General features: G+C 44.4%; 1 protein-coding gene across 1 annotated transcript in view; it reads right to left on the bottom strand.

The window, feature by feature from the left end:
• Positions 1-23,474, bottom strand: part of astn1 (astrotactin 1) — a 3,463,295-nt gene that overhangs the window by 2,473,030 nt on the left and 966,791 nt on the right. The gene's annotated exons all lie outside the window — the stretch shown is intronic.

Raw genomic sequence — 23,474 nt, 5'->3', positions numbered from 1 at the left:
GTTTCCAGATGACACTAAATTAGGAGGGTCCATAAGTAATGCAGATGAGAGCAGAAAGATTAAGTGAGTGAGCAACACTGTGGCAAATGGAGTACAATGAGGGCAATTCTGAGGCCCACAAAAATAAATTGGGAGTATTTTCTAAATGAGGTACTAGAAATTCCAGAGGAGCAAAGAGATTTGGGATTCAAGTACACAAATTATTAAAAGCTAGTAGACAGGTACAAAACGCAATCAAAAAGGCTAATGAAATATTGACCTTTATCTCAAGTGGGCTGGAATACAAAAGGGAGGAAATGATGCTGCAGTTGCATAGAGCCTTGGCCAGACTCCATTTGGAGTAGTGCGTTCAGTTTTAGGCACCACACTTGACAAAGGATACATTGGCGTTGGATAGGATGCGGTGCAGATTCACCAGAATGATACCAGCTTAGAGAGTTAAATCATGGGGACAGGCTGCATAAACTTGACTTGTATTTCCTTAAGTATAGAAGATTGAGGGGTGATCCGATCAAGGTGTTTAAAATGTTAAAAGGATTTGATAGGGTAGATATGGAAAAACAATTTCATCTGGTGGAGGAATCAAGAACTAGGAGAACATAATCTTAAATTTGGTCATTCAGGAGCGAAATCAGGAAGCGCTTTTTCACAAAAAGAGTAGTAGAAATCTGAACTTTCTCCTCACTAAGGCTGTGGATGCTGGGACAATTGGATCGTTCAAGGCTGAGTTAGAATTTTTTTTTAATGTAAGGCTATCAACGGATATGGAGCAATGGCGGATAAATGGAGTTGAGGTGCAGATCAGCCATGATCTAATTGAAGGCTCAAATGGCTGAATGGCCGACTCTCTGTGTTCCTTCTGGTTTGGGGTTTGATAGAGTAAATAAGGAGAAGCTGTTTCTCGTGGCAAACGAGTTGGTAACCAGAAGACACCGCTTTAAGGTGATTGGCAAAAGAACCAGAGGAGAGACGAGGAAATATTGTTTTTACACAGCGAGTTGTTGGAACCTGGAATAGAAAAATAGAAATATAGAAAATAGGAGCAGTAGTTGGCCATTCACCCCTTCGAGTCTGCACCGCCATTCAATATGATCATGGCTGATCCTCTATCTCAACACCATATTCCCGCTTTTCCCCCAATACCCCTTGATGCCTTTTGTTTCTAGAAATCTATCTATCTCCCTCTTAGATATATTCAGTGACTTGGCCTCCAGAGCCTTCTGTGGTAGAGAATTCCACAGATTCACCACTCTCTGAGTGAAAAAATTTTTCCTCATCTCGGTCCTGAATTTCCTACCTCCGTATCCTGAGACTGTGAACCCTTGGTTCTAGACTTCCCAGCCAGGGGAAACATCCTCCCCGCATCCAGTCTATCCAACCCATCAGAATTTGATACATTTCAATACGTGAAGCAATGCACTGCTTCAAAGGATGGTACAATCAAATTCAATAGTAACATTCAAAGGAGAATTGGATAAATACTTGAAAGGAAAAAAAAATTACAGGGCTATGGGGAAAGAGAAGGAGAGTGAGACTAATTGGATAATACTTCCAAAGAGCCGGCACAAGCACGATGGGCTGGATGGCCATCTTCTGTGCTGTATATTCTATGATTCTTCTATATTCCTCGGTAAAGTGCTTAAAATCTTTGAGGTTAATGGTGGTATCTGTTTTCAAGGGTCTGAGACCCATATCCAAAGAATGGCATTGTAAATTTTAGATTGTGCTAAAAGGCTCAAGTCCTATTTCATTTCAGACCTTTACAATCTTCACTGTCAAAAGAGTTGCAATCAGAACTAAATTTGAACTCTAGTCTCGCGGGTGAATGGCCACTGTTCTACAGCTATTCCCTGAACTATTACATTCTTAGCCAATACTCTTCAAAAGACACCATCTGACAAACTAGCCATTTTGACCTTAACATCATATAGGTGACACACACCATGTTGGAGACTTGAGAACATATTCATAATCTGGCAGGTAATGATGTCCTGCTAAGAGAGTTGATTGAAGCCTTTAAAGAAAGTGCAATGTACAATAGCAAACAGTTCCCAGAAATACCAGTATCTCCCGTTCCCTTTGGAAAGTATCTAGCTTTTAGTTTATGACATAGAAATGATTGTGGAGTTGAGACATGAGTTGAACACAAGCCTTTCACATGAAAACCTAATTTCAGCTTTCTCATCTGACCTTTCCAAACTCTGAGTAGAGCAGACCACAGTGCTTGAACAGAGAACTCTAAAGTTGAGAAAAAACATTGAGATAATTTCCGAGGGGAAATACTGGAGAAATCAATTTGTCCATTACAGGCCTCCACCTGACAACTGGAAGCTTAGCTTGCTTACACGTTGGCCAGAAATGGGCCAGTGAAACATGAGGTTCGAAATCAGGCTAGTGCAAGAATACAAGGAGGAAGGGTTGAGAAAAAAGCTATTCTTTCCATCGAGCTTATTACCCTGTTCAGATCCAGGTACAGCAGTCAATACTTCTACCTTCTTCTCCCTTTGCAACAAATCCACAACAGTCTATTCTATTAAATGTTAATATTTTTTGTGAATGTCTCAGTTTACAGTTACTGTTGTAGTGAGCAGCCTATTCCATTGTGGAAGTGCGAAGTAGCACTCTCTGTTACATTTTAGCTTTCCTTAGCTTACAAATCAAGGTACTACAAATCAGTTGTCGTGAATGTGATTTCCTGCTCTACCACAGCTGGTGGACATGTTTTCTTAATGCTTCACTGCATGTAGTTTGAAAACTCTGTCTTAAGTGGGTGCAATTTAAGGAATTTACTGCAGGTGAGCATGTTGTTTTTTATGTTACAACTGACTGCAGACGATGACTCAATAAGAGGTGGAAGCGGTTTGGAGGTAGTAATCACTTCCAACCCCATAACCCCTCCCCCCACCCCAACCCACAATGTCTGCGCTCCTCTAATTCTGTCCTCCTGAGCATCCCTGATTATAATCGCTCAACCATTGGTGGCCGTGCCTTCTGTTGCCTCGGCCCCAGGCTCTGGAACTCCCTGCCTCAACCTCTCCACCTCTCTACCTCGCTTTCCTCCTTTAAGACGCTCCTTAAAACCTACCTCTTTAACCAAGCTTTTGGTCACTTGCGCTAATTTCTACTTATGCGGCTTGGTGTCAAATTTTTAATCTCATAACACTCCTGTGAAGCGCCTTGGACGTTTCACTATGCTACAGGTGCTCTATAAATACAAGTTGTTTGGTTGTTGTTGTTTGCATGTTTCATGACTTTCTTCCCAATAGTTTTTGTTGGGATTCTACCACACATGGATACAGTGAGAGTCCCCACCACAAGTAGGTCTAGCTTGGGCCGTTACCACACATGGCTGCAGTCAGGAGGACCTGTTTACAGCTCAATAGGGTTGCCAACTCTGGTTGGATATAACTCTGGAGGTTTCATCACATAACTTCCCATCTCCAATAGCCACGTCTAGTCAAACAGCCTCTTTTCCCCCATCTACAATACGTTTGTAAATCATAAGTAAGTGAAGGCATTCAATTTAACAATAACTTTTTTACATTGCCCCCTCTGATTTTCTCCTGGTTGCTCGCAGCTGTGTCCAGGAGGCTAATCTTTAAATCCTGGAGCCTTCAGGACAATCCTCGAGGGTTGACAAGCAAGGCTTGGAAAACTGAATAGTTATTAATGAACAATACCAAGTCCTGCTCCATGATTCAGCAGTTCTGGGTTTATACTTTGTAATCAGGAGCGTGAGGTACAATCTGTGTCTTTGATGCATTAGATCAGGCAACTTTTCAACACTGCAATAATGACCCACTTTTATGTGCAGCTGCCACATCTTGCTAAAACAAAACTCGCTAAAAGTCTGAATGACAGGAAGATTTAGGCATCCAGCACTCAAACTTCTAAGCTGGGGAGGTAGAAGAAAGAGTAAGGATAGGTCAAGTGATTAAGTGCTTGAACCATTGAGCTATATTACATTATGCCGCATCTAGAGTTCTTTCACTTCCAGAAATTGGATGATAGTGAATTACCTCGCCATAATACATTTTACACAGCTCATATTGGCAAGGCTCATGGGTCCCTGTGGTCTATTATTGGGTTAGTTATAAAGACCTTTTGATTTATAAAATGAGCGGCTATTATTCCATGTCTTTCACAATGTAAATGGGAAATAGGGACTTCAGTCAGTGGTGTGAGACTGAGATAAAGACCCTTTAGAAATGCTAATTCTCAAGCATAGACTTCCTTAAACTGGAAACAACCAATCTGAACCATTCAGTGATGGACAAAGGGACCAATAGCTGTTTTCACTCCTAAATTCAGCATGTTGAATAATATAAAATAAAAGGGATAAAGGTCAATAATGCATAAAATCAGCTAACACAAAGAATATTTATCAAACACGACAAGGAAAGTGATGAGATCTTAAATGCCAGTTGGCAAGCCTTCGTTTTTTCTCTAATTACTTTCTCTTTCCTTTTCTTGTCTCAGTTCTTCAATTCACTGTGCTAATTATTTCTAAGGTACGTTTTTCTTCTGAAAAAGTGGTGGGGGGGGGGGGGGAGGTGCGGGTGAGTTGAGTTAGAGTTATGAATTCAGAAGTAAAAATCATATTGTAATCAGTTTATCTGACAATTCATTACCCTTACTGAACAATTCTTTAACCTTACCTGACCTTTCAGATGGATATGATGAATAGTTTGCCTTTTAGAAGAGTCCTAATGGAGGATTTAGTTTGCGATCAGAATACTGATCACTTCACCAGCCTCGCTCAATATTACAACTACATACTGTGTCCATGAACAATGTGCAGTCCAATCTCTATATATTGTGCACAGGCGTCTTGTATAAACCCCAGTAAATGTGCAACTACCAAAACATACGGTGTACAGGCATCTTAGAGTCCAGTATGTGTACAGCTGCCTGAAGGGAAAAAATATCTTATGAATTTGACCCCAGTGGTTACTGGGATCACAGACTAGCTTGCAGAAATTTTGCAGAGGTACCAGCATGCAAGTCACAATTTGCCTACTGTGTACTTCACTGGTTCAACAAGTGATGGCAAGTCTGCACTTGGACAGTCACTTACAGGAGATAGAGCAGTTCAAGGTCTCCTGGAGAAAGTATTCACAATCCCAAGCTGAGCTTCTAATCCAAAGAACACCTACTTCCACCTCTGTAACATCACCTGCTTCCATCCCTGCCTCAGGACTTCTGCTGCTGAAGCACACATCCTTCCATTTGTTGCCTCCAGACGTGACTATTCCAATACTCTCCTGACCGGTCTCCCATCCTTCACCCCCACAAAATTCAGCTTATCCAAAACTGTTGCATATATCCAATTCCACACCAAGTACCGCTCACCCATCAGCCGTCCTTGCGAACTTACATCGGTTTCCTTTCAGGGGCTCACCACTCCCTTTCTCTACAATATTCTCCAGCCTTAGAACCATCCCAGAACTCTCTTCATCTGAATCTGGTTTCTTGTATACCTCACTGCACCCCCTCCCCCGACCCCGCCTTTGTCCCTCCATTGACACCATACCATTAGCCCTCAAGACGCTACACTCTGAAATCACCTTCCAAAATCTCTCCATTATTGCTCTTTTAAGGACCTTCTTGAAACCATCTCTTTCACCAAACTTTTGGTTATCTCTGTTCATACCTCCATTCAAAAGGTACGCTTCTGGATGAATGCCAACCTGGCTCAAATAGTGCAGAAGATTAACTGGAGCTCTCGGCAATCCTCGTCAAGTTTAGCTGTCACCATGGACAACAGTTGTGGATCAACATTAGTTATAATCCAGTGGAAGACTAGCAATTTCTTGCATGTCTCTGCAATATTGTTCTTGGATTCTGACATTCCCACCAACCTACTGCTTTTTAAAGCTTTGGATAGTGCCAAGAGTGGATTTTCTGTACAACCTGCCAAACAGGGCTGCACTGTTCCATTACAGGCTGTTGTCAACGTCATAATTGTTGATGGTTCTACCAACTTTTCCCACCATTCTTGCTATATTTTTGTCCCAGTGTAGGTTAAGTGCAATTATCAAGCAAAGACGTCTGTAACTGAAGAATGTTTAGACTATTATAAAGTTAAAATGTTAACAGCATGCTCAACCCTCAATAGTTTTTTGATTTTTTGAGGATGTAACTAGTAGAATGGACAAGGGAGAACCAGTGGATGTAGTGTATTTGGACTTTCAAAAGGCTTTTGACAAGGTCCCATTCAAGAGATTAGTGTGCAAAATTAAAGCACATGGTATTGGGGATAATGTATTGTTGTGGAGAGAGAACTGATTGGCAGACAGGAAGCAAAGAGTAGGAATAAATGGGTCCTTTTCAGAATGGCAGGCAGTGATTAGTGGGGTACCACGAGGTTCAGTGCTGGGACCCCAGCTATTTACAATATACATCAATGATTTAGACAAAGGAATTGAGTGTAATATATCCATGTTTGCAGATAACACTAAGCTAAGTGGCAGTGTGAGCTGTGAGGAAGATGTAAGAGGCTGCAGGATGACTTGGACAGATTAGGTGAGTGGGCAAATGCATGGCAGATGCAGTATAATGTAGATAAATGTGAGGTTATCCACTTTGGTGGCAAAAACAGGAAGGCAGAATATTATCTGAATGGTGACAGATTAGGAAAAGGGGAGGTGCAATGAGACCTAGGTGTCATGGTATATCAGTTATTGAAAGTTGGCATGCAGGTACAGCAGGCGGTGAAGAAGGCAAATGGCATGTTGGCCTTCATAGCGAGAGGATTTGGGTCTAGGAGCAGGGAGGTCTTAATTGCAGTTATACAGGGCCTTGGTGAGGCCACACCTTGAATATTGTGTACAGTGTTGCGCCCCTAATCTGAGGAAGGACATTCTTGCTATTGAGGGAGTGCAGCGAAGGTTCACCAGACTGATTCCTGGGATAGTAGGACTGATATATGAAGAAAAATTGGATCGACTAGGCTTATATTCACTAGAATTTAAAAGAATGAGAGGGGATCTCACAGAAACATATAAAGTTCTGATGGGATTGGACGCGTTAGATGCAGGAAGAATGTTCCTGATGTTAGGGAAGTCCAGAACCAGGAGTCACAGTCTAAAGATAAGGGCTAAGCCATTTAAGACCGAGATGAGGAGAAACTTCTTCACTCAGCGAGTTGTGAACCGATGGAATTCTCTGCCACAGAAAGTTGTTGAGGCCAGTTAATGAGATATATTCAAAAGGGAGTTAGATGTGACCCTTAAGGCTAAAGGGATCAAGGGGTATGGAGTGAAAACAGGAATGGGGTACTGAAGTTGCATGACCAGCCGTGATCCTACGGAATGGTGGTGCAGGCTCGAAGGGCCGAATGGCCTACTCCTGCACCTATTTTCTATGTTTCTATGTTTCTATTATCTCTGAGCTGGTCTTCAGCAGGAGAGTTTCCCACTCTAACTTAAGTACAGAAGCAAAACACTTTTAAGGGGAAGCTAGATAAGTGCATGAGGGAGAAAGGAATCGAAGGATATGTTGATGGGGCGAGATGAAATAGTGGGAGAAGGCTCGTGTGGAGCATAAACACCAGCCTTGACCAGTTGCGCTGAATGGTCTGTTTCTGTGATGTAACTCTATCTAAAATGGATAATATAATGCACAATCAGAAACAAACAAACTAGGTTGACTGTTTAGTGCACAGATCTTCCAGCTATTAGCAAACTCTTGAAAAGAAACAGTCGCTTAGTGGTACCTAAGTGCTGCTTTAGGAGTTACATCCGATTTTCATATAATCAAAAAACACGTCAAGAACACTAGAAGTTCCCTGAGTTATAAAGATGTTTTTCCTCTGAAGTTTAACTTATCACCAGCTTGATAATATTCAACAATGGTCTTAAATATCTTAAACCATACTTTACAATGTGCTCATTTGTTCAACCAGCAAAGGACGAAGGGCCATATGCTCTCAGCCGTTAATTCATAGATGGTTGAATGTCCACCTCGACTAACAATTTTGGCACCGGCTGCAAACAGTATTCTTGGCTGAATTACTGATCATGGAATTTGCATTCAAAATACCCCTTGCCCTTCGAAGATAACTTTTAACTTAAACAGTTTGCCAAAAAAACTTTCCTAACAAGGACCGTGACAAATGGTGTCCAAGTAGCCATTTCGGTTTCCAAATGAGTTCACTTGGAATCCATTTTAGAACTGGGCTGTCACTGCTTTTGAAAAACTTATACACATACATATCTAACGAGATGATTTTTTATTTTGTCATAGTCCACTTATGACCAGTTATTGAATGCTTTAGAGGAGTACTGCTGTAACTTTACAATATGTAATAGACCCATTTCTCAGCCATTGAATTGAAACAGTGCAAGCCAATCAATATATGTGTGGGAGCCATGTTGGCATTTTGCAGCTAATATGGTGCAACAGCTTTGTGTTTCCTGTTCTTGTTCCTGGAAACAAGAGCAAAAATCACTGCAAGGCCATTGTAACAGGAACATGATAAAAAGGACAAACAGACATCAAAAGGGCTTCCACTCTATCTCATTGAAGCTACATTAGCGGCCCTTGCCAAAAATGTAAAATTAATGATGTGATTACAGTATTTCACAAATGAAGTGGAACAAAATTGAACAGGGAACCACACTTCGACTTTAAGCCCTGAGCTCTACCTGGACCACGTCGATGGCAATGACTCAGATCCATTATCGCTCCAGGCTGTGGAGCATTTAAGAACATGCAGCCAACCTACACCACACCAGCCCTGATCACCCTTTCTTCACCAATGCTTCCTCCTTTCCCCCCCGCCTTCCCGATCAACCCCCCACCCCTCCGTCCCGACCCCGAAGTTCCCTTCCTCCCACCCCACTCCCGATCAATCCCCAGCCCCCAATGTTCCCTCCCTCCCCCCATCCCAAACACCCCTCAGCCCCAATGTTCTCTACCTCCCCCCATCACCCCCCTGACCCCAATGTCCCCTCGCCTCCCCAGATCAATCCCCAGCTCTCAATGTTCTCTCCCTCACCCACCCCCCACGCTCCGCCAAATATTCTCTTGGCCCCCGATATTCCCTCGGCCCCCGATATTCCCTCCCACCCTGATCACACATCCCGCCCCCCACCCCGGTCCCACCAGTGTTCTCTTCCTCCCCATGTTCTCTCCCTCCACCGCAACCGATCAACCCCGGGCACCCACACGATCCCTCCCTCCTCTGTGTGGCCTAGTACCGCAGGCCAACCTGCCTACCGCTAGCCGGCCTCTCCATCTGGCTAGCTGCAGCTGGGAAACAGAGCTTTCAAATGCAAATCAGGCCTGCAGGAAACCTATTCTTCCGGGTTTCCCGACCGTTTCCGTGCCCCCGCAACCCACCTCCGAATTAAAATTCTGGCCTTAATTTCAGACAGGCAACTGGAGGTTAGAGCAACAGTCTTAGAGTCAATGATGCAAATGGAAAATAAAACTGGGTGAAGCTGGTATCAAACCAAACAGCACTAACAGCAGCATCAACAGAGTAAGTTGTCTTAATTCTATTTGTGGTACCCATAACACGGCTTTACTTTTGGACCATTGGTCCATCAAATGATCCTATTTTGATATCTTGCACACAGCTGATATCATTAGAAGCTTTGGGCCTCTCAAAGAACATAAGTAATCTTTTAGAAATCTAAGTTGCAGCTCCGAATGTGGATTTTCTCAGGGTTACTACTTGCTTAGTTACCCGTCAGTTTCTAGTAATTCAGTAGTTTGGCTGCAGCTAAGCCATGTTGATTTGCTCCTGCAAAGAGGAGGTCCTCTTTAAAATGTATACATGTACAAGTAACAATAAGTTACATTCTGGTGAACTTATTGGATTGCAAAACTGGAAATAGACATTTCACTGAGCATATAATTCTTCAGCTAAAGCAGTGTAATTTGGTTGAAATGAAGCATTATGGAATCTGCAGTGAAGTGTAATCAAGCAGGAAAATAGAGATGTGAGCAAATATTGGAGAAGCTAAATGAAGGGATGGACTTCAACAGGCACTGGAGGTGTAGCCTCCAAAGAAGGGAAATCAGAAAAATCAGAAAGGAAAGGAAAACAAAATCCAAGTCCTTCAAAAGTAATTGGTGTCAGTCGAGATTTGGACCTCAGCAGGATACGGAAAGAGGAGGGCTACTATCAAAGCGGCATTCTTTGGGATTTAAAACTAACGGAAACCTGCCTCCACTAAATGGTCAGAGTAGCACAGCAGTTAGAATGCTTTCCATTTACTGCTGAGAACCATGCTCACGTCCAACATGAACTGATGGGAGAAAGTCTCCTGTCTATGAGGGACCAATCTAAAATGGACTCAACCCACTTCTTTATCCAACCTTTTAGTGGAGGCAACTTTCCGTTAATTGTAAATCCCAAAGAATGCCGCTTTGATCAATCTGCATCACACAGCCAGCCCACAATTTGGCAATCCTATTCAAAGAGATTTTAAGAGTGGCTGGTGCAGAACGTGGTTAAATCCACACAGAAACAAACATAGAAAAGAAAGTCTTGCATTTATATAGCGCCTTTTATGACCACCGGACATCTTAAAGTGTTTTACAACCATTGAAGTACTTTTGGACTGTAGTCACTGTTGTAATATGGAAAACGCGGCAGCCAATTTGCACACAAGCAAGCTCCCACAAACAGCAATGTGATAATGACCAGATAATGGGGCTAAAATTCCGGCCTTGCCGGGTCCATCCGAAATGTGGACGGACCCGGCAAGGCCTCACAAAAGCCGGTTTTTGGGGCGCCATGCGCATGGGCCGAAAACCGGCTTTTTCGATTTGTCAAGATTTCTCTGACAGATCCTCTGCATCCCCAGAAGAAGGACATCCACGCGGGCAAGGTTAGGCTATTTTCCCAACTCATGCCCAGCGAATATCCTTCAAACTCTTGTGCCTGGTGAAAGCAGGCGCATAGCTTATATTTACCAGCATAAGTTTTAAAACATATAAAAATGTAATTTAAATACATATTTTTACAGTAAAACCCTGACCATTAAGGTAAGTTTATTTTAAACCCTATTAAAACACATTAAAAAATTCCAAAAAATATATATTTTTTCTAAAACATTTAATTAACTTTAATTTCAATTCATTTTAAATATATAAGGTGTTTTTAAAAATGTATTATTTGTTGTGTTTCTTGTTTTAGGGGTTTATTCTCATTGACAGTAATGGGAGCTCGCAAAAACAGAGTTCCCATTATTATCACTGAGAATACTGCAGTGATTAGTGGTCCAGGCCCACGTGACTCCAGCTTTTTCGTTCCCCGTACGTTGCACAGCGAATCTAGGCCTCCAACTCCAATCAAAGGCGTCGCTGGGACCACCAGGTATTTTTGAAAAAAAAATTTGGGTCGGAGGCCTTTATCTGAAGCAAACCTCCGCCCGGAAGTTTAGGCCCAATCTGTTTTTTTGTTATGTTGATTGTGGGATAAATAGTGGTCAGGACACCTGAGATAACTCCTCTGCTCTTCTTTGAAATTGTGCCATGGGATCTTTTATGTCCACTTGAGAGAGCAGAAGGAGCCTCGGTTTAACGTCTCATCTGAAAGACGGCACCTCTAACAGTGCAGGACTCCCTCAGCGCTGCATTGGAGTGTCAACCTAGATTCGATGTTCAAGTCCCTGGAGTGACACTTGAACCCACAAACTTCTGACTCAGAGGCGAGAGTGCTACCCACTGAACCACGGCTGACACAGGTGCTGCTGGGATTGTTCGGAGGTTGGGACGAAGATGCTGTTGGACCACAGTGAAAGGAGCTTCGCTCTGCATTGATTCATGCTGTAATGGACCTTCACAGAACTATTATCCCTCATTTGAAGTGCACAAAATTCAGATGACCATCTCCAATAAATGGAAATGATTAGACAATGCAGTTTGAAAAACTGAAATTAAAATTGATTCATAGAATCTTGAATTTCAACTCAAATGTCAGCTGTGGTTACCATGTTTATTCAATAAAATTACCTCAAGTGCCTAAATGTTAATGACAAAAACTGAAGTAAATCATCTGGATGAACGCCCTGCTCCACAAGGGGACACAGCCCATAGCGAGTTGTTGAAAAGTAGTAAACCTGACTCACATTTGCATATACACTGCTGACACTGCAGCCCATTAACCCTGGAAGGGGCTCATTTCCTGAGACCTGTCACATAGCTTCATTTTGTCCCAGTTTCACAGCTTTCCCCCAGTACAGAAATGACTAGATTGGTATTATGACAAGAAATCAAAAAATTGCTGCCGGCCGTGATTTGCATGTCTAAGATCAATTGTATCAGTCACATTTAAGTTTTAATAGAAACAAGGTGAGTTTTTCGAACTAATTAAAGTTGTTACTAAAAATTCCAATCAATCATACATCCCTGAAATTCTGATATAATGCTTTGATTTGACGAAGGAAAGCTCAGTCATTTCAGTAAATCCAGTGTCTCAGTCCTCCCCATACATAATCACTGATCGTCAAAGAGATTAAGAAAGGAACATTCACTCTACATGTGCAATATTTGTGCATGGTAGAAAATGTCCCTGTAGTTTTTAATTCTCTAGTTATTCAATACTTAATGGTCTTGCTCGATACATTTTCCAGTTTGCCTTGATTCATAAACAAGACCTTTCCAAATCCAGCAAACATAACCTGTCATCGCACTGCTCCGCACGGCAGTTGCTCCTGATTGGTAGACTTCATTTGGATTGCAGCTTTTCTGTACAGTTGTTTTTTTTTCACACCTCTATGTAGGCAATTATAAATCTGTTTCAGTGTTGCATCCCGAATAAGAATAGCTTTGTTATTTAATTAATTTGGAGTTTGAAGGAACTCTTGCTCACTTCACAATGAGCAGTGATGTGGGGTTACACTTTTCTGGGAACCAGAGAATAATTAGAAGGTGGTAGAGGATTTCTACATAGAATCATGAAGATCACTGAATTAACCTTTAGGTATTATAACAGCATCCAAATATCATGTCTAAGAATAGTCTACAGCTTTTGAGCTGCACTATTGCCATAGCAACACTTAGGCTTTATATTATCTGGCATTCCACAAAGCCAAATTGATGCTACGACGGTGAACCAATCATTGACCAACTATGAAAGCCGTACCACACACCCTCAAAAAAAGGTACGTTAATGAAAACCACTCCTTATTGTATCTTCTCTCCAGACTAAAATTGTTTTACCTGGGAAAGAGGACCAGGCAAGAAAGTCAAGTATTCAAAGGGAATAAGGGGTTATGGGGAGCGGGCAGGGAAGTGGACCTGAGTCCATGATCGGATCAGCCATGATCGTATTAAATGGCGGAGCAGGCTCGAGGGGCTATATGGCCTACTCCTGCTACTCCAACTCCTATTTCTTATGTTCTTATGAATCTTTGTTAATTGGCGCTATTGTTGTCTTATGTTAAATTATACTTTTCGGTTTTCAAAATATAAAAGTTGTACTGGGCCAGTATAAATACAAAGTAGAACATTAAGTACACACCTTTGATACTTTAGTTTCGGGAAGTCCCAAACCAGTTCTCAATTGGGCCACAATACAAAACCGTCCCTAATCTGATTTTCTGGGTTGAATTACGGTCCTGCCATTTTTGAGGCAGTGTCACCGCCTGAGTGCTGATTTTATCGCCAGGTGTAAGGTGCAGGCTCCAATTGCCAAATTCAGTTTTTACGCCCAAAGATGAGAGAGCAGTGCTAAAAAGTGGCGTTGCACACGTATCCTCGGGCGGGAGCTCAGGAGGCCAACTGAATTTTCCATCAGGAGACTGCCGCCATGCTAGCTGGGAAACGGGAAGAAAAGGGAAGAAAAAAAAACTTCAAACTTCTCCGACCCGCACACAAACTTCCCCACTGTTAGAGCTAAAGAAAAAATGAAGAAATAAATAAAGGAAATAAACTTATCTTGCTCTCTGGCCGATTCCGCCCGAGTTCTGCTGTTTACTCACCACTTTTTCTAGGCTGTAAGAATGCCTGCCATGAAGGCCGACGTTCAAACTAAATATCGCGATAGAGGCGCCAAGGAGGCGTTGCACACTGGATGACATCACCACGCGGGTAGCGTTAGCCGGCACAGCATTAGCTCTTGGCACCTCTGCCAAAGAGGTGACTTAATTTCTGCGCAGGTGTGGATGCCGCTTACCGTTGAAGGTTGGTCTTTGCCGCCCGTTAGCCGCCTCCCGCGCGCGGTAACGGGTGGCGGTAGAAACTGAATTTCTACCCCTTCTTCTTTCATATGTTATTAGCAAAGCAAACCAACTATCAATACCCAAGTTGGATATCCAGACCAAAGCTTTCCGTGTAACAGCATGGATATCTTGTAAGGTGCCTGTGAATTTCCTCTGAGGGAAGTGCTCAATAATGGGCTCCCGGGTCTGATTAGGAGCTCCACAGTCGCATGATGGGGATGGTTTATTCTTCCACCTATGAAGGTGGCAGCATCTACCGTAGAAACATATAAACATAGAAAATAGGTGCAGAAGTAGGCCATTCGGCCCTTCGAGCCTGCAACACCATTCAATACGATCATGGCAGATCATACAACTTCAGTACCCCATTCCTGCTTTCTCTCCATATCCTTTGATCCCTTTAGCCGTAAGGGCCACATCTAACTCCCTTTTGAATATATCGAACGAACTGGCCTCAACAACTTTCTGTGGCAGAGAATTCCACAGGTTCACAATTCTCTGAGTGAAGAAGTTTCTCCTCATCTCGGTCCTAAATGGCTTACCCCTTATCGTTAGACTGTGATCCCTGGTTCTGGACTTCCCCAAAAACGGGAACATTCTTCCTGCATCTAACCTGTCCAATCCTGACAGAATTTTATATGTTTCTATGAGATCCCCTCTCATTCTTCTAAATTCCAGTCAATATAAGCCTAGTCAATCCAGTCTTTCTTCATATGTCAGTCCTGCCATCCCGGGAATCAGTCTGGTAAACCTTCGCTGCACTCCCTCAATAGCAAGAATGTCGTTCCTCAGATTAGGAGAACAAAACTGTACATAATATTCAAGGTGTGGCCTCACCAAGGACCTATACAACTGCAGTAAGACCTCCCTGCTCCTATACTCAAATCCCCTCACTATGAAGGCCAACGTGCCATTTGCCTTCTTCACCGCCTGCGGTACCTGCATGCCAACTTTCAATGACTGATGTACCATGACACCCAGATCTCGTTGAACCTCCCCTTTTCCTAATCTATCACCTTCAGATAATATTCTGCCTCCCTGTTTTTGCCACCAAAGTGGATAACCTCACATTTAACCTCACATATACTGCATCTGCCATGCATTTGCCCACTCATCTAACCTGTCCAAGTCACCTTGCAGCCTCTTAGCATCCTCCTCACAGCTCACACTGCCACCCAGCTTAGTGTCATCTGCAAACTTGGAGATATTACACTCAATTCCTTTGTCCAAATCATTAGTGTATATTGTAAATAGCTGGGTGCCCAGCACTGAATCTTACGGTACCCCACTAGTCACTGCTTGCCATTCTGAAAAGGACCCGTTTATTCCTACTCTTTGCTTCCTATCTGCCAATCAGTTCTCTATCCACATCAATACTTTACCCCCAATACCATGTGCTATAATTTTGCACACCAATCTCTTGTGTGGGACCTTGTCAAAGGCCTTTTATAAGTCCAAATGCACCACATCCACTGGTTCTCCCTTGTCCACTCTACTCGTTACATCCTCAAAAAATTCTAGAAGATTTGTCAAGCAGGATTTCCCTTTCATAAATCCATGCTGACTTGGGCCAATCCTGTCACTGCTTTTCAAATGCGCTGCTATTTCATCTTTAATAATTGATTCCAGCATTTTCCCCACTACTGATGTCAGGCTAACCTGTCTATAATTCATTGTTTTCTCTCTCCTTCCTTTTTTAAAAAGTGGGGTTACATTAGCTACCCTCCAATCCATAGGAACTGATCCAGAATCTATAGAATGTTGGAAAATGATCACCAATGCATCCACTATTTCTAGGGCCACTTCTTTAAGTACTCTGGGATGCAGACTATCAGGCCCTGGGGATTTATCGGCCTTCAATCCCATCAATTTCCCTAACACAATTTCCTGACTAATAAGGATTTCCTTCAGTTCCTCCTTCTCGCTAGACCCTCGGTCCCCTAGTATTTCCGGAAGGTTATTTGTGTCTTCCTCAGTGAAGACAGAACCAAAGTATTTGTTCAATTGGTCTGCCATTTCGTTGTTCCCCATTATAAATTCACCTGATTCTGACTGCAAGGGACCTACATTTGACCAGTTCTGAGGCGGTTAATGGTTGTCCACTGTTTGTGAGGAAGGTTTGATCCTTCAGGTTGTACTTTGGGGTCCGTATGTCACAGTTCTTCCAAGCATTTTGCCATCGGTCATCAAGGCTGAGGGGAGATCGCTGAAGGCCTGGATCAGCATGTCTTTGCTGGCGTAGCGGTTGTATTCTCTGGAGACTGCATATTCGCGGCGTAGATGTGGTGGTGGGATGTTTGCAAACGTGGCCAGTTGTTCATAAAAGTGTACCGGTGGTAATTCAGCTGGACATCAACAAATTTGATATGTGGACTTGATAGCCATGCCGAGAGCATTACTAATTTACAATGTGTCTTTTTGTATCCATGGATGTGACTATTAGTAAGCAATCGCTGTCATTTATTGTTGGAGGATCCCATTTGCATGGCTTAACACACTCTTAATGTCATTTAAATATTCTCACCATAATAATAGCAGCTAAATTGAACTTAATAAAAGATGCACCTAATTGCAGGTGTCCAGTCGTCCTGGTTAACCCTTGCCACTAGATAAGGGCCTAGCTCTGTCAAACCCGTGTGATGGCTGATGTGCAACGGTCATCACACGTTAAAAAAGTTCATGCACAGGCATCTTCCACCCTTTCAACTGGAGTTCAGAATTGGAATAGCAGGACCTTCACTGAAACATCTGTGAACTCATGTGGAAGCAAGTCATCCTCGTTCGAGAGACCGCCTATGATGATGAGATCATAGAATCATAGAATAGATACAACACAGAAAGAGGCCATTGAGCCCGTCGAGCCAGTGCAAGCTCTCTGCAAGAGCACTTCAGCTAGTCCCACTCCCTCGCCCTTTCTCTGTAGCACTGCAAATCTTTTTCCGACAGGTACTCATCCAATTCCCTTTTGAAAGTCACGATTGAATCTGCATCCACCACCCTCCCAGGCAGTGCATTCCAGATCATAACCACTTGCTGCGTAGAAATGCTTTTCCTCATGTCACATTTGGTTCTTCTGCCAATCACCTTAAATCTGTGTCCTCTGGTTCTCGACCCTTCCGCCAATGGGAACAGTTTTTCTCTATCCACTCTGTCAAGACCCCTCATGATTTTGAACACCTCTATCAAATCACCTCTTAGCCTTCCCCACTCTAAGGAGAACAACCATGCCAAAAATTGCAGGCCACAGGAATGTGGGAAGGGAGGGCCTTCAGACAATCACTATCACTAGGGGGGTAGTGCTGGATAGGCTAATGGGACTCAAGGTAGACAATTCCCTGGTCCTGATGAAATGCATCCCAGGGTATTAAAAGATATGGCGGAAGTTATAGCAGATGCATTCGTTATAATCTACCAAAATTCTCTGGACTCTGGGGAGGTACCAGCGGATTGGAAAGCAGCTAATGTAACGTATCTGTTTAAAAAAGGGGGCAGACAAAAGGCAGGTAACTATAGGCCGGTTAGTTTAACATCTGTAGTGGGGAAAATGCTTGAAACTATCATTAAGGAAGAAATAGTGGGTCATCTCGATAGGAATAGTGCAATCAAGCAGATGCAGCATGGATTCAAGAAGGGGAAATCATGTTTAACTAATTTACTGGAATTCTTTGAGGATATAACGAGCATGGTGGATAGAGGTGTACCGATGGATGTGGTGTATTTAGATTTCCAAAAGGCATTCGATAAGGTGCCACACAAAAGGTTACTGCAGAAGATAGAGGTACACGGAGTCAGAGGAAATATATTAGCATGGATAGAGAATTGGCTGGCGAACAGAAAGCAGAGAGTCGGGATAAATGGGTCCTTTTCGGGTTGGAAATCGGTGGTTAGTGGTGTGCCACAGGGATCGGTGCTGGGACCACAACTGTTTACAATATACATAGATGACCTGGAAGAGTGGACAGAGTATAGTGTAACAAAATTTGCAGATGACACAAAGATGAGTGGGAAAGCAGGTTGTGTAGAGGACACAGAGAGGCTGCAAAGAGATTTAGATAGGTTAAGAAAATGGGCTAAGGTTTGGCAGATGGAATACAATGTCGGAAAGTGTGAGGTCATCCACCTTGGGAAAAAAAACAGTAAAAGGGACTATTATTTGAATGGGGAGAAATTACAACATGCTGAGGTGCAGAGGGACCTGGGGGTCCTTGTGCATGAATCCCAAAAAGTTAGTTTGCAGGTGCAGCAGGTAATCAGGAAGGCGAATGGAATGTTGGCCTTCATTGCGAGAGGGATGAGTACAAAAGCAGGGAGGTCCTGCTGCAACTGTACAGGGTATTGGTGAGGCCGCACCTGGAGTACTGCGTGCAGTTTTGGTCACCTTACTTCAGGAAGGATATACTGGCTTTGGAGGGGGTACAGAGACGATTCAACAGGCTGATTCCGGAGATGAGGGGTTGCATTATGATGATAGATTGAGTAAACTGGGTCTTTACTCGTTGGAGTTCAGAAGGATGAGGGGTGATCTTATAGAAACATTTAAAATAATGAAAGGAATAGACAAGATAGAGGCGGAGAGGTTGTTTCCACTGGTCGGGGAGACTAGAACTAGGGGGCACAGCCTCAAAATACGGGGGAGCCAATTTAAAACCGAGTTGAGAAGGAATTTCTTCTCCCAGAGGGTTGTGAATCTGTGGAATTCTCTGCCCAAGGAAGCAGTTGAGGCTAGCTCATTGAATGTATTCAAGTCACAGATAGATAGATTTTTAACCAATAAGGGAATTAAGGGTTACGGGGAGCGGGCAGGTAAGTGGAGCTGAGTCCACGGCCAGATCAGCCATGATCTTATTGAATGGCGGAGCAGGCTCGAGAGGCTAGATGGCCTACTCCTGTTCCTAATTCTTATGTTCTTATGTTCTTATGTTCAACCCCAGCTTCTCCAGTCTATCCATGCAATTGAAGTCCCTCATCCCTGGAACCATTCTTATATATCTTTTCTGCCTTCACATCCTTCCTAAAGTGGGTGCCCAGAATTGGACACAATACTCCAGTTGAGGCCGAACCAGTGTTTTATAAAGCGAACAAATATTTTATATAAAGATGCTGAACGTCAGGTGCCGTTGAGAAAGAGGGTGATCTTGTCAGGGCAGCAACAATTGCATGAGCTCTGGCAGCTGTTGCAGCTCACGATGTCTGGAAATGTGCAGAGAATGGAGGAGTCCATCTCCAACATGAATACCACTGTCACAGGTCGCAAGTGATGGCGACAATGTGCACTTCCATGGAAAGGATGGCCACCTGCATGGGGCAGCAAATGCGTCAATCATATGACACCTGTTTGCTGTGGACAACAGATGGCACACGCTCATAGACCTCAGCTTGAGGAGGGATATAAACGTGGACTTGGGAGTTCATGGCCCCAACAGCAGTGCAGCAAGGTGCTCTCCAGCTCATTGCTAGCAGGGAGGTGCGGGTGGCCCATGAGAGAGATGATGGTGATAGAGGACATGGAAGTGGGGGCTCCTCTCATAGCACTCACACTTCTCCCTCATTCCCAGCCCTTCAGTCAGAGCCCCAGATGCCTCCTCGGACAGCGATCGCTGAGTCCGTCCCTGCACCGTCACAGGAGGACCAGACTTTAGCGGGGCCATCACAGGCTCCAAAACCCAGAGGACGTCTGCCAAAAATGTCTAAGCAGTAGCAGCAGGGAAGTGAGCAGCCTGCCTCTATCTCTGTTGAAATCACAGGGGTTGCACCTCGTAGAAACACTCGGAAAATAAAAAAAGACACAATCCTAAATGCAGAAGGGTATGCACACGACTGTATGAAAAAAATATTAGTGATAAGTTTCAGTTATATTTGTGGCACAGATAAATTTATTTCTTCGCACCACTTGTCTTGTCCATTTTTGCCTGCTACCTGGGATGTGACCTTGTTACTTGGAGTGAATGGTGAGACATTACTTACTCTCAAGCAATGGGGTGAGAGAAATGGCTTGGTCATTGCAGGGCTGCTTTATGGTGTTCTTTGTGGTGTTGGGGGTGGGGGACTTAGTACAGAATGTGCCAGCTATATGTGTGCATTGGAGCAAGTTAAGTAAATGTGCCCATTATGAGGCCATCCCAAGCCTCCCGGGCAGCAATATGCGCCGCTGCTGGTGCCATCTCCACTTTAGGTTCCTGCTCCTCCTCCTCATCTCCCACCTGTTCCTCCCTCTCCTCCTTCTCCGAAAAGGCAATGCGCTCTGTGCCTTGCTCCTCCTGCAGCTCCAATCCTCGCTGCTGCGCTATATTGTGCAGGGTGCAGCAAACAATGATGATGCTGGAGACCCTGGCTGGTGCGTACTGAAGGGCTCCTCCAGATCTGTTAAGGTATCTGAAGCACTTCTTCAGCATACCTATTGGTTGCTCTATGACACATCTGGTGGACATGTGGCTCTCATTATAACGCTCCTGAGCCACAGTACTTGACCTCCTCAAGGGCATCATGAGCCACGTCTTTGGTGGATAGCCCTTGTCTCCAAGCAGCCAGCCAGTAAGCTTGTTTGGAGGTGCGAAGAGCAGAGGGAGGGTGGACTGGTGCAGCATGAAAAAGTCATGGCAGCTGCCAGGGAATCTGGCGCACACATGCATGAAGATCTTTTTATGGTTGCAGATGAGCTGTACATTGAGTGAGCTGAAGCACTTGCTGTTCACACACACTGCCTGATGATGTATGGTTGCCTTGATGGCTACTTGCATGTAGTCAATTATGACCGGCACCCGTGGTAAACCAGCCAGAGTGGCTAAGCCAAGCGCCCGCTCAGTAACACTGGCTTCTTCAGTGGCAATGTTGACATAATTGGTTGACTTGTCAAAGTGGGCATCAGTCACCTGGGTGATGCCTCTGTGGGCGGCCGACTGCGAGACCCTGCAAATGCTTGCTGCAGATCCCTGGAAGAAGCCTGAGGTGAAGAGGTTGAGGGCGGTGGTAACTTTGACAGCCACTGGTAAGGTGTGTCCATCAGGTCCTCTGGGCAGCAGGTCTTGTTCCAGCAAGCTACAAATGGCTGCGACGACCTGGCACGATAGCCTGAGCCACCTGAAGCACTGCTGCTCGGTCATGTCCAGGAAGCTGATCCTCTGCCTGTATATCATCATCATCATAGGCAGTCCCTCGAATCGAGGATGACTTGCTTCCATGCCGAAAAGGGATGAGTTCACAGGTGTTTCAATGAAGGACCTAATATTCCAGATCCCGAACTACATGTTGAAGGGTGGAAGATGCTTGTGCATGGATCTTTTTAACGTGTGGTGGCCGTTGCACACCAGCCACCACACAGGCTTGACAGAGCTAGGTCTTGGTCCAGTGGCAAGGATTAACCAAGATGACTGGAGACCTGCTCTGCTGCACGGACTGGTGCACACACATATCGCAGTGTGGGCTGGCCCGTGCTGCCTGTGTACCCTGTGTTGGGGATATCGCCTCTGGCACGGTGCAACCCCGTGATGATCCCCTCTCTCCTGTGAAGCATCAGGTCGTTGATGCGGTTGCAGTTGCTGCTGGTGTTGTGGCTGCTGCTGCGGATGCGGCTGGTGTTGTTGGTGGCGGGATCAACTTGGTCCGATTCTGAGGTCCAAAGTGAGACAGCATAAGTGGCACCCATGCTGATCGAATAGACGCAGGGAAAGTGGAGATCAGAGGCCCAATCCCTCAATGTAGTGACAGTGACTAGCAATGTGGTGAGAGTGGCTTCCGAGGTTGCAGAAATTACCTGCAACCTCCTGACAGCTAAATCTCGACACAAAATGGAGTCAACCAGAACCTTTCCATTAACCAAGTAAGCAGGTGTAATGTGGGAGCACTTATGTGTTCAATTAACGGACTCGCACAATGGCCACTGAGCTACAACGTCCCCTTCACACGTGTGAATCCCGTGCTTCAGCGGTTAAAGCCAAAAGCTGTTGATAAAAAGCCTTGTGTGTGTCTCCCAACAAACAGTTAAGTACTTCACTGAGGTGGCCCACGTCTCCCGAGCGGGTCCGTGGCGCGGTGGGAAACGCGCCCGGGTTAAAGGCAGAAGTCGGTGCGATGACGGGGGTTCCCAAAGCGCTGGCAGTTTCCAAGATTTTTACTGCTCACCTGCCTCTCAAACACGCATGCTTGGGACTGGGGAAATTCCAGCCGACAAGAGGGATGGAGGGTAATATATTGTGTTAGTTCACCTTCTATAGCTAAGTATAACAACACTTCCAGCTGTCAGCTGTAAAAGCTCATGAACAGTGTGTGTTTGGGAGCAATATAAACCCACTGAAAGCGAATCTAGAGTACAAAATTCACACACAGCTCAACATTAATTGACACTAAGTTGGCAAAGTCATCAAGACTTAGACGCCAACGTATAAAACTTGAACGAACTAATGAACAACTCCAAAGAAGCTGACAATTCAAAAATAAGGTATAACTGATAAAATACAGAGTAAAGGGCAAATGACCAAGGCTACTACTTCAAGGTGACTGAATAAGATCCTGGAGTTCTGACACTGGCAGTGTACAATGAAATTAATAGTTTCAGGTAATCATGACCAACCATTTCAGGCACCAGAGATTTTTATTTTCATTATTTGGCCCCAATGTCAGAATTACAGAAGAACAATTTTGACAATTCCCCAGCTCTCGCCTTCCGAATTTGCACCTTTCCAGGCAATATTAAAGTGACCATAGCTAGTAAGGGCCAAAATGGTCTGGTGTTAAGGACTGAGGGGTTGAAATTCGGTCCCACCATTTTGGAGACGGTGACATCGCCTGAACAATGATTTTACCGGCAGGCGGTAATCACCGCCGCAAACTGCCAAATTCAGTTTTACCGCCCAAAGATGAGAGCAAATGGCTGAAAATCAGGGTCCGGATAAGACCCGTTACCGCCGTGGCCATGCGGTGGAATCGAGTGGCCGTCACATTCCAGTCCATTGGTCGCCCCGACCCAAATTCAGGTCAGGGTTTATTTGGCCTGTCCCCACTTCCGCCCCGCTGCTGCCGATCGCAGCAAGCACATCATCAGAACGCGCACCACTGCTGTCCCTCACCTCCAGCACACTCCGACCCAAATTTACTTTAAAAAATCCACGAGCCACTGGACGGTGCCCCTGACAGCTCTTTCTGTCGGTGCACCTTGTCTGCTCTCTCTCTGCCCTGGCGGTGCGGCGGCCATTAAAGGCGAGGGCCAAATGCCGCGGCCGCCATGTTAATTTTTTTGCCAGTTGACGTCCATGTCGACCGGACTATTGTTCCCCTGGCTTCGACCTGGCTGCCAACAGG

This window comes from Pristiophorus japonicus, chromosome 8 (genome assembly GCF_044704955.1).
Source record: "Pristiophorus japonicus isolate sPriJap1 chromosome 8, sPriJap1.hap1, whole genome shotgun sequence".
Taxonomy (NCBI): domain Eukaryota; kingdom Metazoa; phylum Chordata; class Chondrichthyes; family Pristiophoridae; genus Pristiophorus; species Pristiophorus japonicus.
Note: the sequence above shows the minus strand (reverse complement) of the source record. Positions and strands in the feature narration are given on the sequence as shown.